This window comes from Rattus norvegicus, chromosome 14 (assembly GCF_021556685.1).
Source record: "Rattus norvegicus strain SHRSP/BbbUtx chromosome 14, alternate assembly SHRSP_T2T, whole genome shotgun sequence".
Lineage (NCBI taxonomy): Eukaryota > Metazoa > Chordata > Mammalia > Rodentia > Muridae > Rattus > Rattus norvegicus.
This window is the reverse complement of record NC_141547.1, coordinates 35,369,064-35,385,000: the sequence shown is the minus strand read 5'-3', so window position 1 is coordinate 35,385,000 and position 15,937 is coordinate 35,369,064. Positions and strand designations below refer to the sequence as shown.

Genomic DNA, 15,937 nt, shown 5'->3' with positions numbered 1-15,937 from the left:
TCCAATTCTTGTAGATCTATCTGATGCCTTCCTCAGACTTCCACAGACACCAGGCATATACATGTGAGGAAAACGTTCATACACATAAAATGACAGAATAAATCCTTAAAGCAATGTTGTAGAAAATACTAGCCTTCCTACACAATGTTACAAGAAAGGGTTCCCCCACCAGGTTAGAAAGAATACCAAATATCCAGCAGCCTAGAAGTGCATCTCATACTTCAGCAAAAAAGATAAAGTGCAGCGTTCATTCCAAGACATGATATCTGCCTATCATTAGCATTCAGGAGTCCTGCACGGTCTCATAAAATGATAGTGCTAAAAGGGGGGGGGGGGGAGATGGGGGAGAGCTAGGGGAAGGGAAAAGATGAGGAGAGGGTGAGGAGAGGGTGGGGAGAAGGAGGGATGGGGAGAGGAAGGGATAGGGAAGGGGATATTGGGGAGGGGGAGGGATGGAGAGGAGGAAACATAGGGAGAGATAGGGGAGGGGGAGAGATGGGGCAGAGATGGGGAGGGGGGAGATAGGGGGGCTGTGGTCTTTGCTCCTCTTCCAAGGACCTGGGTTTCAGTTCCTAGCACTGGCTGCTGTAACTCCCACCCCAAGTGCTCTGTCGCCCTCTGCTAGCCTCCATGGGCACTGCACCCATGTGACAAACATGCAGACACACATATCTATAATTAAAAACAAAAGTAAATCTCTTTTCAAAGTTAGATAAGGACCCCCGCAGTCTTTGGGAGCAAGGAGGCAAGGGTGCTCACATCCATTAAAATCATCGTGGCTCACATCCATTACAATCATCACAGCTCTCCGTGTGTAGATTTAAACTTCTCCGGTGCTTTATCGCCTTCCACCCGCCCAGTTTCACCAGAGGGAAGAAGACAACTCAGATGGTTGGGTCTCTCTTACCACGTAGGTTCTAGAGGCCCAGCACAGGCTATCGGGCTCACACTGTGTCTTTTCCCACTCAGCCATGTTGCTGGCCCCAAAGTTCTAACTTTAAAGACGGTGGAAATGAATTGTGCCTAATATAATCTCTATAATCTCAGATCATAGCACGAAACCTGCCAAAGATGTATAATGATCTGAGCTGCGTAACCAAGCAGTGCCACAGAAAGGAAAAAACACCCTCCACGTCCTCTGCTGACAGAGCACCGTGCTCAGCAGGTAAATCTGTCAATGTTCTGTTGATTTTGCATTTTTTTACCCAGAACAGCAGCGTTACGGTACTTGATCTAAGGAAGGCAATCAGCAGATTTTCCATTCACAATGTTAGGGAGTTCTCTAGAAATGCTTCATCACTGAACCAGATGAGAACACGCCAGTATGCCCATCTTCCTGAGCACTGACGAATGAATATGTAGTTTTAGTAAAACTTTCCTATCATAAGTCTATGTGGCATGAGATCAAAAATATATCAATAGAATATTCCCACCTATATTTAAACACCAGAAGACCGTGGGGGGTCAATGGAAGAAGTCCCAAGAAATCAATGCAGAAAGAATATGTCTCCAACTCAAAAATGTCCTTCTACCCCCACCTTCTAACACTCTGTTACTGTAACTGTACCCACATAAGCTGACAGAAAGCACACGCTTGATAAATGCTTGTAGACTAGAACCATCTGGGGGAAATGGAGTGTGTGAAGACACCAACCCCCTCGCCTAGGGGTTTTCCACCTTCCTAACACTGTGAGCCTTTACTGTGCCTCATGTGCTGACCCCCAACCATGAAATTATTTCCATTGTTACTTCATAACTGTAATTTGCTACTGTTACGGATTGCAATGTAAATATCTGATATGCAGAATATCTAACGTGTGACCTCTGTGAAACGGTTGGCCAACCCACAAAGGTTGAGAATCACTGCCCTAGATTCTATCACTAATATTCTAAAGGAGAGTTTACATCTTCTAAATTTAGCCCTGTTTTACTACCTATTTACTACCCAGGGAGCCAAGCCTGGGTTCCAGTACCCACATCTGTGAGCCCACAACTTCCCTTAACTATAGCTCCCGGGACCTCTGATCTCCTTGGGGCACTGCACTTACATGCACATAGCCCTGTAGATAACATATGAAAGGGTTGGGGATTTAGCTCAGTGGTAGAGCGCTTGCCTAGCGAGCGCAAGGCCCTGGGTTCGGTCCCCAGCTCCGAAAAAAAGAAAAAAAAAAAGTAAGATAACATATGAAAATACACATAAAAACACACAAGTGAAAATAATTAAAATACACAGTAACCTAACCTTAGGGAGTTGAGAATGTTTACCATAGAACCATCTATCATAAAGAGTCCCTCTTTCAGGGACTGGAGCATGGCTTTGTGGATAAGAGCACTTTCTGTAAAAGCAAGGGGATGTGAGAGTGGAGATAGATCGGTCCCAGACGCCCGCCTACCAGCCAGCCTAGCTGAAGTGACAAGCTTCAGTTCACAGAAAGACCTTGTCTCAAGAAATAGAGTCATAGAGGAAGGCGCCTGACATCCTCTGAGCATGTTCACGTACGGAAGCACTCATGTGCACACACCCAGCACACACATACTTATTTAACAACTCTGTACTCTTACTTTTGTCGGCTACCATATCCAGTAGCTTCCCAAACTATGCACACTGATTCTTAAGCACCCGCAAAGCTCACAAACTCCTAGACAGTCAGATTATACCATAGGAATCCTGTTTGGGATTCCCAGAATAACCTGAGCCTCATCTCGTCAGCCTCCCATGGAGCCTAACTTCCTGGTTTCATTAATCATTCTTCCAGCCTTCCTCCAGCACCTTAAGCTATGACCCAAACCTACAGTTCAGGTCTTCACAGAAGTTACGCAGGGAGATGCTAGGAGACACACTCGGGAGGAACACAGAACAGAGTCCTTATCACTTTTAAAAAGTCAGGGTTTTTTTTTTTTTTTAACTTTTAAATTTTTATTCATCCCGAGTGTGTATGCACACTCGATTGCAGACTATGGCACACACGTGGAGGTCAAAGGACAACTTGTGCGGTTTGGGTCTCTTCTTTCTCCACGTGGGCTGAGACAGCAGAGTGGGCGCCTCAGGCTTGGCAGCAGGTTTCCCAATGAGCAGCCAGCCCCAAACTACCAATGCTAGGCTCCTGTGTGTCACAGAAAGGGAACATGTGCTCCACTTGGGGGGTGGGGGGAGTCTTTTTATTTAAAAATATAGTAGCTGGACCATATTTAGGTCACTAAGACCCCTGGTTAATGTGTACATTTATTGAATCTATAGTTTTAAAACATTAAACCATGGAATTTCATTTCCCTAATTATGGCCCCTACGAGAGCAAACATCATTTGTACGCTGTCAGACAAGGGATCTGCAGTTTGAGCTTTTAATATGCATTTGAGTTCAGGTATGGGTGCGCATGCACACATGTGTGTGTGTGTGTGTGTGTGTGTGTGTGTGTGTGTGTGTGTGACATCCTTGGGACTGTTATCCTGTTATCCACCTCTTTCCATACAGTCACTCACTGGCCTAAAGCTCATCCATTCGGCCCCTGGATCTACTTGTCTCTGCCTCTCCAGCACTGGGGCCACCACGCCCAGCTTTTTCATACGGGTTCCGGGGAGTGAACCAAGGCCTTCACACTTGCAAGCTAAGCACTTCTATCGACTGAGCGATCTCCACGGCTCAGCGATAGAGAGCAAAGAGAGGGAGACAAGTAGGTAGCTCAAGGTCATGAAGCAAGCCGCGGCCACAGCTTAATAAATCTCCCTTCCTCTTTCTGTTTATTGCTCCCAACAAGCCGAGTGAAGTCTGACATCCATAAAAGAAACCAGAGAAGCACAAATGCCCACTGAAGATTTAGATGACCTACTTCTCCCACATTTATTGCGCTGAAACAACTTCTCCAAACTCAAAGAAGAATAGTATTTGTCACCTTCGGTCTCACCCCTTGAATCAAAGGGCTTTAAGATATCTATCATCCTTTATCTGGTAATGTCATTTCTCAGAGCAAATTCTAGAAGATGATCAGAAAGAATGCACATGCAAAGTTTGTTTTAAAGGATGTGCACAAAAAGAAACCCTCACTGGGCTCAGTGACACACACCTTTGATAATTCCAGCACTCAGGAGGCAGGGGCAGGCTGGTCTACATATCAAGGCCAGCCAGAGCTACATGAGACACTGTCACAAAAAAAAAAAAAAAAAAAAAATGAGCACTTTTATTAGTCTCCCAACCCTCACCAGGGATACTCTGTCTACAAGAGAGGGTGATTAATCCAGAGAACCACTACTGCTGGGCCAAGTGCAGAACACAAGAGACCAAGGAGTTTTCTCAGCTCTAAACAGGACATCACACACACACACACACACACACACACACACACACACACACACACACACCCCAGGGATCATCACAGGAGAGAGGTCTAAAAAGACAGTGTGATACTGAGAGAGGAATTATCTGCAGGAGACCAGAGTCTGTACACAGGAACTTACAGTGACTGTAGGCACAAGACCAAGTCAGCCCACATCCCAGCATGGACAGGAGAAGGGAATGGAAGCTCTCCCCAGCTGAGGGCTGCTGAGGGAGGAGACCCGTTTTCTTCAGGGATGCGGACCCTGAGAGGTTCCTCATACTCCAGTATATGGTCCTACACCCAGGAATACTAAGTGGACTCAGTAGATTCAAAACACATGAAGTTGGGAAGGAAAAAAACGAGGAGTGAAGTAGGGGGGAAACTGAAGGTGGGGGAAAGGGGAAGGGTGAGAACTTCACAAACAATAAAAAGAAGGACATGTCATTTGCAAGAAAATGGATAAAGCTGGGGATGATCATACCAAGCAAAAGAAGCCATTCTCAGACAAATAGCGAACGTTTCCTCTCACTTTCGGGTCCCAGGTTTTGTGTGGACGCATAAATTATACATGTACAGACGGCATGAAAGTAGAAACAAAACTGTCCAAGGGATAAAGAGAACCAACAGCAGGGAACCGGAGGAGAGAGGGATAGAGGAAAACATGCTAAAAGTACATTACATACTTGAAAATTACCTTAAGAATCCAGTATCAAAATTAAGGTATTCAATTTACTATTATTCTTAGGGAGAATGAAATATTACAGTGGCCAAAGAACAAAACAGTGGAAGGGAAATATTGATATATTCACAAGATGAAATATATCATTTTAAAAAAAGCCAAATACAGTCTTGACTAACTTTGCAATCAATGTGTGTAATGTAAGTACCAAGGAAAAAATACTTACAGTACCTTACCAGTTATTGAGGATAAAATTACATTTAAAAGCAATGACTAGGGGCTGGAGAGACGGCTCAGCAGTTATGAGCACTGACTGCTCTTCCAGAGGTCCTGAGTTCAATTCCCAGCAACCACATGGTGGCTCACAACCATCTGTAATGGGGTCTGATGCCTGCTTCTAGCGTGTAGGTGTACATGCAAATAAGGCACTTGTATACCTAAAATAAATAAATCTTTTAAAAAAAAAAAAAAAAAGCAATGACTACACCCCGATAGAGTGACTCCATCTTTATGATTAACTACACTCCTTAACTCACCCATAAATAAAAGTGATAAATTCTCTCAGGGCCACGTGAGAATTAAAAATGAAAAGCACTGACACAGTGCTTGATATGTGGTCAGCAATCTGCATTTGCTTAACATATCACAGATGCTATAAACAGCAAAGTCTGCAATGATTTCCCAATGAAGAGATGAAAGTCAAAATTCTAAGACCTAAAAGGCTGTGTGAAAAGGAGGTGCTGCTCTTGTAGAGGACTGGGGTTTGGTTCCTAGCACTCACAAGGCAGCTTACAACCTCCAGCTCCAGGGACCTGATGCCCTCTCCCAGTCTCTTGGGAACTGCATGCACATACATGAAGGCAAAGCACTGATACATTTGAAAAATGAGGAATTATTTTTTTAAAAATGTTAATGGTTCTTATTTTATGGAGGGAGGGAGCAAGAGATGGACAGAGGGAGAGGAGGAGAGAGTGAGAGGGAGGGAGGGAGGGAGGGAGGGAGAGACAGAGAGACAGAGAGACAGAGAGACAGAGAGACAGAGAGAGAGAGAGAGAATGAGTTCTCGAGACAACACACGGGGTACCCACCGAGGTCAGTAGAGGAGGGTGCTGGAGCCCTTGAAACTGGAGTTACAGAAGGCTGTGAACCGCCATGTGAGTACCGGAATCAAACCCAAGTCCTCTGAAGGACTGAGTGGTCTGAAGCTGGGCTATTTCTCCAGCTTCAGGTTAGATTTAGAAGTTAAACATCTTTACATTTCTATTACGGATTCATAGTAATAGAAACTTTGCTTGGGCTTTTTACTCATTAAACGTTTTACACAGAACATTTCCCTCCAATTTCTAGTGGTTACTGAACAATATAATCTTCACTTGCTCCGCTCTCTGCCGCTAAGCTTTAAGCTCCATCTTCATGGCTACATGTAGTACGGCAGTGTCTTGACTGGCAGGGTGTGTGCATGGTTTTCCTCCTCAAGAATGCATCTTCGAACAGAGCTTCCATTTCAAATGGGATGGGATGTAATGGGCTCTGCTCCCAGACTGACCTGTCTGGGATGCAAGCAAACACTGACTGCTCAAAAATGCCCATTCCCCCATTGTACCTCATGCATTAAAAGCCCTTTTTTGGTGTTTTATCAGAATGTGTGTCGTGTTTTTGGTACAAGGACTTGTTGAGAATTTCTTGGTTCCATTTATTCCATTTCAAAGATCTCATTCTTCCCCAGCAAGACAGCTTCATGATAAAGGCTTTTGCGCCAAACCTGAGAACTTGAGTTAACTCCCTGAACCCATGTTGTAGATGGCAAGAATGTCCAAACAATGTCCTTGGATCTCCGAGTGCAGGGGCACACACGCAAAGAGACGATATGATACAAATTAATATCTCTCTTTTCCTTTAGAGCACTACAGTAGCCCTCCCACATACACTTAAATTTTAGTGTTTCTCAGTTTCTATAAATTCTCCCCAAAAGATTAAGATTCTAGCTTATCAGCAAAAAAACGGGAGTCCTTGTCTGTTAGGAACCCACACTAAAATATTTATGGATGGAGTGTTATGACAGAGGACATACATCAAAATAACCAAGGGCTACAAGAAACACCAGGGCAGCATCCACGGACTGAACGAAAACTTAGGCTAAGCTTAAGTGGGCTCACGTAGGCCCATTCTCCTCTCTCCTCCATCTAGATGAGGGGGAGGGGGTTGTTATTTAACTCCATTGTTTTGTTTCTTAATCTTAGAACGTTAATAGAGAAAGTTAATAAAGAAATATGATGATTTAAATAACATCTATAAAAACACGCCCACCAAGATCTTCGAAGGCAGATGATTCGATGATTATAAAAAGAACAAAACCAAAACGACTGAAGGAAGGCAAAGGCGGAACTGAAGCAAACAAGTACAGCGTTTAGAATCTCCACTGGACTTGTCAGTAGCTCCCACAGATAAGAACACACTCCAAGGCCTTTTTCCAAACCATGCCTTCGGCATGCCGTGCTGGCTCGCCAAAACAGCCTCAGTATTTATATCGTGCATTTCAAAAGCACAATCACGCCTCTGTGTGTGCCCACAGGAACATTTGATAAGTCACTTTATTATGCAGCAATATTAAATAATCCAAATTCTCTTGGTGCCTAAATCACATCTTGGTACCAAGTTAGGCACATCGCAAGCACTTGCAGAGTTGGTTTGCAGTAGAGTTTCGTGTGTATCCAGAGGCAGATGAACTAGAACAGCATTTAAAGGGGGGTGGGGGAGCCCACATCCTTTACCAAGGTATACTATGAGGAAGTGTCGCCTGACTTATGAATAGAAAGCACTTGACCTTGGAGTAGGTGACAATGGTGAGGACTGAGGACAAGGGGAACAAGGGAGTGCAAAGGTACAAACCCTTCTCAAGACCTTCACCACAATTTTAACATACATCAAAAGCTTGTTCAAGTATGTTTTCTTTAACGGCCAAGTATACACATGTGCAGGAGGAGGTATTTGGAGCACTCTGGCTCTGAATTATTCAGGTGGGGGAATGATATCTCCATCATTATCTGCTAAAATAATTCCCTAAAATTGGATAGCCGTGGGAGAGGAGTGTGGTTTGCTAAATCTCCTCCCATTTACTGAGCCTTGGACGGGTATGGTGGGTGGGATTCAAGGAGTGAGAGTCTAGACACTCTCTTGAAAGGATGATCTCTGAAGTGTTTTCCTGACAAAAAACCCTGCGGTTCAGAGAACAGGTTGGGGCTTGAGCTCCCTAAAGGGCGCACGCACGAGTTCACCTCCCACAGACACCAGAAAAGTGGCTTCCCTATAAATAGTAAAAACACGAAAGACACATGTGTTAAATTCAACTGACAGTATGCAAACTATTATAACTGTCAAGGTCCCATTGGTGAAATATAAGATACCCAAGAACTACTGGATATAGATCAATCTCACTGTGCATTATTTGAAACCTCATAAACAGGCTCTAAATTGTGTGTGTCTGTGTGTGTGTGTGTGTGTGTGTGTATACATATATAGAGAGAGATAGATTTAACTGTTAATATATGTGTGTTCATATGTATCAATATGAATGTGATAAACATTAAAAAAAAAACCCACAAAGAGTCCGTAAAAAACAAAGCAAAACAAAACAAACAAACAAAACAACTCTAACATTATTCTAAAGTTCACTCAATTACTAGCTTTCAGTTTTGATGATCCTATTTTTTTCTTGTCTTTTAATGAAATTCACTGTTCATGATTTTAAAAAAATAAGCATAAACATAGGCCCAATACTAAAGAAACCAAACAGTAAGTTTCACAATCCGGTTGTGACCTGTGTGGGTCCCCAGTCAAACAGCTCTCAGCTGCACAGACCCCTCTACATTGTGCCTTAAAAACAATAGCTTGTTCAAAAACAAACAAACAGAACTTTTCAAAGGTATCTGAGGTGCTCCTGTATACACTAACTTCCAATAGTTCGTTATTGTCTAATTTGCATAGAGACAGGGATGACTACTTAAGAGTTCTTGATTTTTTTAATCCATAATCACATTTGATAAGAACAATAAGGTGACTCCTTGTAGTTTTGTGAGTCTATAAAAATATGAACACAACATTTTCACATAATCTCCTGAAAATTACAGCACAAATTTACTTTTCTATAACCTTTCTGTGACCTTGGCATTTTAAATTAAATTGCTTGGAAAATATCTAGAATTTTACCCAAAAATGTGACTTCTGGTCTTCATCTGAAGATGTTCTACAACTTCCAAGACTTTATGAGAGCAATTTTAAAGCCCAGATCCAATTCAGTCTCCCTCTCTTAACATGAATTGCTGCTAAGTCCAAGCAGGCTTTTAAAAGCTTCAGGAGAAAGAAGCCCTTCAAGAAATGGCTGCTTGCCGGGTGCACACCTTTGATCCCAGCAGCAGACAGAAGCAGGTGCATCTCTGTGAGTAGGAGGCCAGTTTGGTCTACATAGTGAGTTCTAGGTCAGCCAGGGCTATGGGGAGAGAGAAGGGAAATGAGCGATTAGGGAAGGAGGGAAGGAGGGAGGGAGGGGGAGGAAGGAGGAAGGAAGAAGAAGGGAGACTAGTCTCAAAAAACAAAGACAAAAGAAAAGAAGAAATAAAATGTTTACATTGGCAAAAAGAAAGAAAAGAAAGAAAGAAAGAAAGAAAGAAAGAAAGAAAGAAAGAAAGAAAGAAGGAAGAAAATAGGAATACTAAGATGTCCTGTAGATGCTGGGTGTGAGGATGGGATGGAGGTGGGGCTGGGGAAGTTGGGGTGGGGGTGGGGATTAGATATCAAGGATTGTTAAGGGAAAATGTGTCTTTGCACCTGGGAATACAGCTCAGTACTCGCCAGAATTCACCAAGTTCCTAGCGTGATTTGATCCCCAGGACCAAATAAACTGGGCATGTTGGTGCCCACGTACAAACCAGTATTTGAGAGGTGGAGACAGGAGGCTTAGGAATTCAAGGTCATCCATGGCCATGTCAAGGTCAAACAGGCTGCTTGAGAATCCATCTTTTTTTTTTTTTAGGGACATCTCTAAACTGCCTATTGCAGTGACACTTCCACAGCCAGGAGCAGTGTGGCCGTCCAACAGAGCTCCTAGAACCTACAATGAATACCACTTAGCCACAGGAGCCACCTTCCAGGGGTCCACAGACATATGCATGTGTTTCAGGTGGTCTGGCAGAGTTCCGCATACATCTGAGACAGTCAGTCATGTACAAAAGAGATAGGCTTGGTTTGAGTGAAGGAGGAGACAGCCTTCTCCACTCAAAGACTAACAGGGGAGACAACTCCAGACGCTTCTTGCTTCTATGTGGAGAGCTGAGGTTGAGACTAATTCTTTAATTTCTTGATGATTTCACATATGCATTAATTAATTTCGACCATATTCACCTCCCAGTCCTTCCCCTTAACTCCTCCAGATCCACCTCCCACTCCAAGAGGCTGATTCTTTAAAGGCCTTTTAAGTTACATCGTCAAGCTCAAAAAACAGTACCACCTCACTGTAAGTCTCCCCAGCACAACTCCCAGTGTGCCGGGACCTAGAGCCAGACGCTCTCCTGTACTCAAGTTACATAACAGCTCTTGGCTCTGCCCTCCGAAGTGGCTGTGAGCTACTGCCCCCTCCCCACGTTTATGAAAGAAAGTATTGTGCTGGGCACAGATTAATGGTTCCTCACTAGGAATTTGTAAAAGATAATCAGTAATGTATTCAGATCAACATCCTCTACACAGAAAACAACGAATTTCAAAGTTGGGAACGAAGCATTCCAAGTTGGTTTGGTCACGACAGATGACCATATAGAACAAACACTCCCCAAAACCGTCTTCTCCTCTTACAGAGCATAACCCGTAACTGGGAGAGCCCTCCCGCCCCTGAGTGGAAGTCTGCAACGCCCTCCAACCCCACCCACAGACAGGCTCAGCTCTTCACGGTGGTTAACTTTGGTCTAAGAAAACTACAAATTTAGAAGGGGAGAATTCAGAGTTGCTTCGCTGCACCCCAAGAAATAACACCCTAGAAACTCAAGCTAATTAAGAACCCAACAACAACAACAAAAGCAGCACCTGTTGCCGACAGCCACGAGGAGGGACTGGCTGCAGTTGGTTCTCCGCATGCATTCTAATCCGGCTAACCACAGCGTGTGCATGTGCTCGTCTTTACCGACACGGGACTGAACGACCTGGAAATACCAAACATCTGGCTCTCTGCTGTACGAACTTACATTGGATTCCGGGATTCTAATACATTCTCATGTGATCAGAACTCTCAAAACCAAAGAAACTAAAAGAAACCATCAGAGATTATTTTATATGTCATAGACTAGACCCCATCCTTTATTTTTGTTGAGGTCTGATTACTCAAGTCCGGTGACCAATGTCGTAAAGGGAAGCAACAGCATCATTTCAGCCATGATTCTTAAATATGACCTCCAGGCTACAGTGCACACTTCCTGAAGAAGGGCACTAATGGCTTCAATACTGTGACTGTCTGCATGTCAGCTATGTCCACCTTGGAGGGCAGGTCTGGCAAGCACAGGAAGGTTCAACTGTCACCTCTGTGGCTTACATGAAAATCCCTCCACCGAATCATCGTTTTCCCTGCGTGTCCGTGGGCCCCTCTGCCTTACTCCACGCTCTGCTGAGAGAATACTGAATACTGAATAAACACCTTGTGCCTCTGGCCCAGCTTCACTACTGGGCTTACGTTGCTCTGCTCAATGGGGACTTTAACACCCCTGAAACCTCAGGAAGACAAAATTAATTAACTGGAAGAGGTATTAGAGCAATGTGAGCAGAAAAAGCTACGTTGTGGAGCTCCTGGAAACGGAGCACCAGGAACAGAAGCAAACCTCGTCTAAAAGAAAGAGTGCGAAGCAGACAGGAGAGGACAGAGGTGTGAACAAGCTGAAACCTAGAAAGATTTTTTTTTTAATGAAAAATAAAAGTCCTTTTACAAGCAGCACTAATACTGTCTCTTCACAAAAGAAAACATGGTGATTGACCCTGAAATACAAACAAAAGCCAGCGTGCGCACCGGGTAAACTAGCCTTATCAACATGCGAAGGATCCCTCTTAATCTAGAAATTGGTGAGGAGGATGAACCCTCCAGATGATGTCTGAGAGGAAGCCACAGGTAAACGTAAATACACTCCCTGTCTGTGACCTTACTGGTCATTCTCTGCCACACGAGAACGGAGTTCTTAGAGTTCTGACTTCGCACCACTTCAAGTGCCATGGAAACACACGTTTGTCAAAGCTCTGTGGCGAGACAGGCGTTATTACTGTGCTGAAGTGTAAAGAGGCTCCAAAGGACAAGTAAAGCTTTTCTGTGGAGGGAGGTCACTTCTGGAAGGTTCTACTCAAGGTGCCTGCAGCAGTACACCTGAGGCTTGCCTCTCCCTCCTAATCTCACACAACACACCAAAATCCTCTCCAGTCCCAACAGTTCTGAAATGAAAAATATAGTTCTTCCCGCTCCAAATACACCCATGAGTACCTCCAACACAGCAGAGACTGCGGTGAAATCTTAGAGATGGCGTTGGCAACAAAGGAAAACAGGATGTGTAAGTCAAACGTAAATCAACCTGTCGAGACAGGATCGTAAGTGGATTAGGGGGAATAGTTAGGAGTGAGCCTCTAGGCAACGAAGGGCAGGGGGGTGGACAGATGTGTTTGATGGAAAATAAGGCTGAGGAGAAGCTAAGGGAGGAAGGAAAACATTATGGGTGCTTGGCTAAGGAGGAAGCATCAGGAACCTAAGATACATCATGCCTCATTCCTAGGCAAGACATCACTATTCCTCAGTGAAGTTATTGAGAAAGGAAGTTTTAGAGAACAGGTTTCTGTGGTTATGTTTTTGGTTTGTTATTTAGTCTGGCTGGGCCCTCAGCACAGGTGATAGTGGCCCTGGTAGGTCCCTTCCTCTCCTTCCCTAATCCCTCTGGAAACATGCGGACACTAGGAGCTATGAGCCACTCTTGATTTTAAATCCAGTCAGGTTGATATGAAGATGAACTCTACCACACCGGGATGATCTTGCACTGCGCTCTACCGGCCCAGCCTTGGTGTGTGTTGGGGTGGTGTTGGGGGGTGATTACAAAGCAAATGAGATGACTCCTTCCAGCTAGCTAGGCTCTGTGCTCATCTGCTTAGGCCTAACTCTAAGTCCCTAATCTCAGCTTAAATGTCAGTTTACCAAACTGTAACCCGTAACTTCTCCAGTCTAATAATGCCCCGACCCTTGAATTCTCTCTCTCTCTGCACATTAGCCACACATTAGAGCTGTGTTTGATATAGACTCCAGCAGGAGACCACTGCCTGAGGACTGGGATAGTGACGGGCTGCCTAGTGCCAAGCCGCAGGGATTCAAACTCTGGCGGGCACTCCAGCGATACTCACTGCATTCATCTTACAAAAACCCACAGAGGGCCTTCCATTTCTCAACTAGGATGGCAGCCATGCCATTAACTGATACAGGGGAGGCCAGAATACTGGTTCTGTGGATAAAGCCCCGACCTGGGGAATGTTTGAAGAATTGGTTGGAGTCTGGGTTATACAAGGCGAACTATCGAACCTCAAAAGGTTCGTTTACCACTAATGGGGAAAGGATAAGAAAAGAGTGAAGCAGGCAGGAAGCAGATTAGAGAATATCTCTGCTGTCAGGAAGGAACCCTCGGGTTCATATTCCTAATAACAAAGGAGCTTACAAAACAAAACTAAAACCACCAGAAACTCAAAGTGAAGGAGGGCTAAGGGAAGGCACAGGTAAGAAGCAGAAATACAAATGCATCTTGACTATCAAAAACAACCTCATCCAAACAGAGGGTGGAAATTAACATAGCAAAACCCCCAAGGGTTTGAAAACCTATTTTATGACATGGTTGGGTATATACAAACAGACACTGCTCTGATGAGAACACTAATTCTCAGGGAAGATCTGGCAATATCTAATAAACTGCAAGTTCACTTAGCCTCTGACCTTGCAAGTCCACATCTAAGCATCTGCCCGAAGTTGTGGCACAGGGAAATGAAAAATGTCATGTGTGTATTCGATGCAGTATAATTTATATTAGCAAAAGATTAGGAACAACCCAAATGCTAGTACATTCAATGAGGTGCTATATGGATGTAGAAAAGATACATGAGGGGTTGGGGATTTAGCTCAGTGGTAGAGCGCTTGCCTAGGAAGCGCAAGGCCCTGGGTTCGGTCCCCAGCTCTGAAAAAAAGAACCAAAAAAAAAAAAAAAAAAAAAAGAAAAGATACATGAAAATGAGCAAGGAGTGATCTTCTGAATAGATCAAAGAAAGCAAGGTATGTATCACACTACAATTTATACTGAAGAGAGATAAGAACATAGCCTGTTTATATGTATGTGTGTGCATGCACTCAAACACATTTGTAGTCTGCCAACAGGGGCCAGAAGAGGGTCTTGGATACCTTGGAGCTGAAGTCACAGGCTGTGGCCAACTGGCACAGGAGCTGTGAGCTGAACTGCGGTCCCCTAAAAGAGCAGCAAGTACATCTAACTGCCAAGCCGTCTCTCCAGTCCCACCTACTTATACTTAAACAAATCAACTGAAATCTTCAAACGGTTTCTTATACGAGGAAAACAATAGGACGTAACTCCTTTCAACGTATCTTCTTTTGTGGGTATGTCTTGGGACCCATGAGACTATTACAGATAACTGTAAAATAATATGTCTTATAAGTTATTATGTTTCAAAATAAAATAAGTATAACCAGTTATTGCCTTAACTACAGAGAGAATGATTATTATGGCGTGTCTGTCCTGGTATTCCCAACCTTACACAATCCCTCTTCTATAGCATGGAGTGGACTTGGAGACGTTACTGTGAAAACACCATGGGCTAGAATGCAGTGTTCACAGAAGAGCACCCCAACAGCAGCAAAACAGACGACAACTCAGCCCCTGCAGCAGGGTTGTTTTAATGTGATACCTGAACACAATGCACCTGTTCAGTCTTTTTAAAGAATGTTCTGATCCACACCTCAACATAAATGACCTTGATAGCATTGTGCTGAGGGGAAGAAGCCAGGGGAAAAGCTGATATGACTCCACTTACGAAGTATGCAGGCTCTACACAGAGAGTAACGCCGTAACGCTATGGTTGTGTGGAGCGGGTATGGATGAGGATAGAGTTACACTGACTGAATGGATACAATGAATCCATTCTGTTCAATCAGCTCAACTGTGGACCATGAAAAGGGTCTGCCAGTGTAGGGGGCAATGACTGAGCTGTGACAGCGAGAATGTGCTGCATGCCACTGAACTGTATGTTCACTTAAACACCATCAAGGTGGGTAACTACTGTGCTGCCTGCAGTGGAAGAGCCCCTGCCTGGCATGTGCGGCCCTGGGTTTAATCTCCGGCATTGAAGAAAGAGAAATGAACTTCTGACCAAGAGCCAGAAAGGATCTGAATCCTGCCAAAGATTCCAAGAGGGGCTGGAACACAGTGCAGAAGGCTCTGTGACCACCCCCCAACCCCAACCAGCCGAAATGACTGTGGCCCCAGAAAATATCACCATGGCAGTTTTATGAGAGGCTCTGGCTAGAAGCACTCAGCAAAGCTGAACTCAGAGAAGCAAACTGACACCAACTGTCAAATGATGGTATTTACGGTGGAAGGCTGGGCCGCCTGGGGAGAACTGGTCACAGAGCAATAGATAACTGACTGATGTATGCAGTTCTTTTGCCATTCTTAGGGCCATGTGCCCTGTGTCCAAAAACAATTTACTAATTCCACTCCAGGGTACATAGGAGAGAAAATAAATAAAGCACACAGGTCTACCAAAAGCAAGCAGAAGAATTAATTCAGGGCAACTTAATTCCATCGACTGGAAAATGGATAAGCAAGCAGTGGTATTTCACACAATGAAATAGTGTACAGGAATGAAAGGACTATCATTTCACACA

The 15,937-nt window shown here is 44.1% G+C and overlaps 1 protein-coding gene and 1 long non-coding RNA gene across 36 annotated transcripts in view; one reads left to right on the top strand and one right to left on the bottom strand.

The window, feature by feature from the left end:
- LOC134481842 (uncharacterized) overlaps window positions 1-14,759 on the top strand; it is a 23,716-nt gene extending 8,957 nt beyond the window's left edge. For 2 of the 7 annotated variants that reach the window (XR_015637406.1, XR_015637402.1), the window contains exons 3-4: window positions 1,048-1,165; window positions 3,473-5,449. This is a non-coding gene — a long non-coding RNA (uncharacterized LOC134481842). Of the gene's footprint in view, window positions 1-1,047; window positions 1,166-3,472; window positions 5,450-10,021; window positions 12,564-14,402 lie in introns of those variants that run through there. The other 5 variants (XR_015637407.1, XR_015637403.1, XR_015637404.1 and 2 more) reach the window with 5 other exon arrangements.
- Fryl (FRY like transcription coactivator) overlaps window positions 1-15,937 on the bottom strand; it is a 233,939-nt gene that overhangs the window by 175,858 nt on the left and 42,144 nt on the right.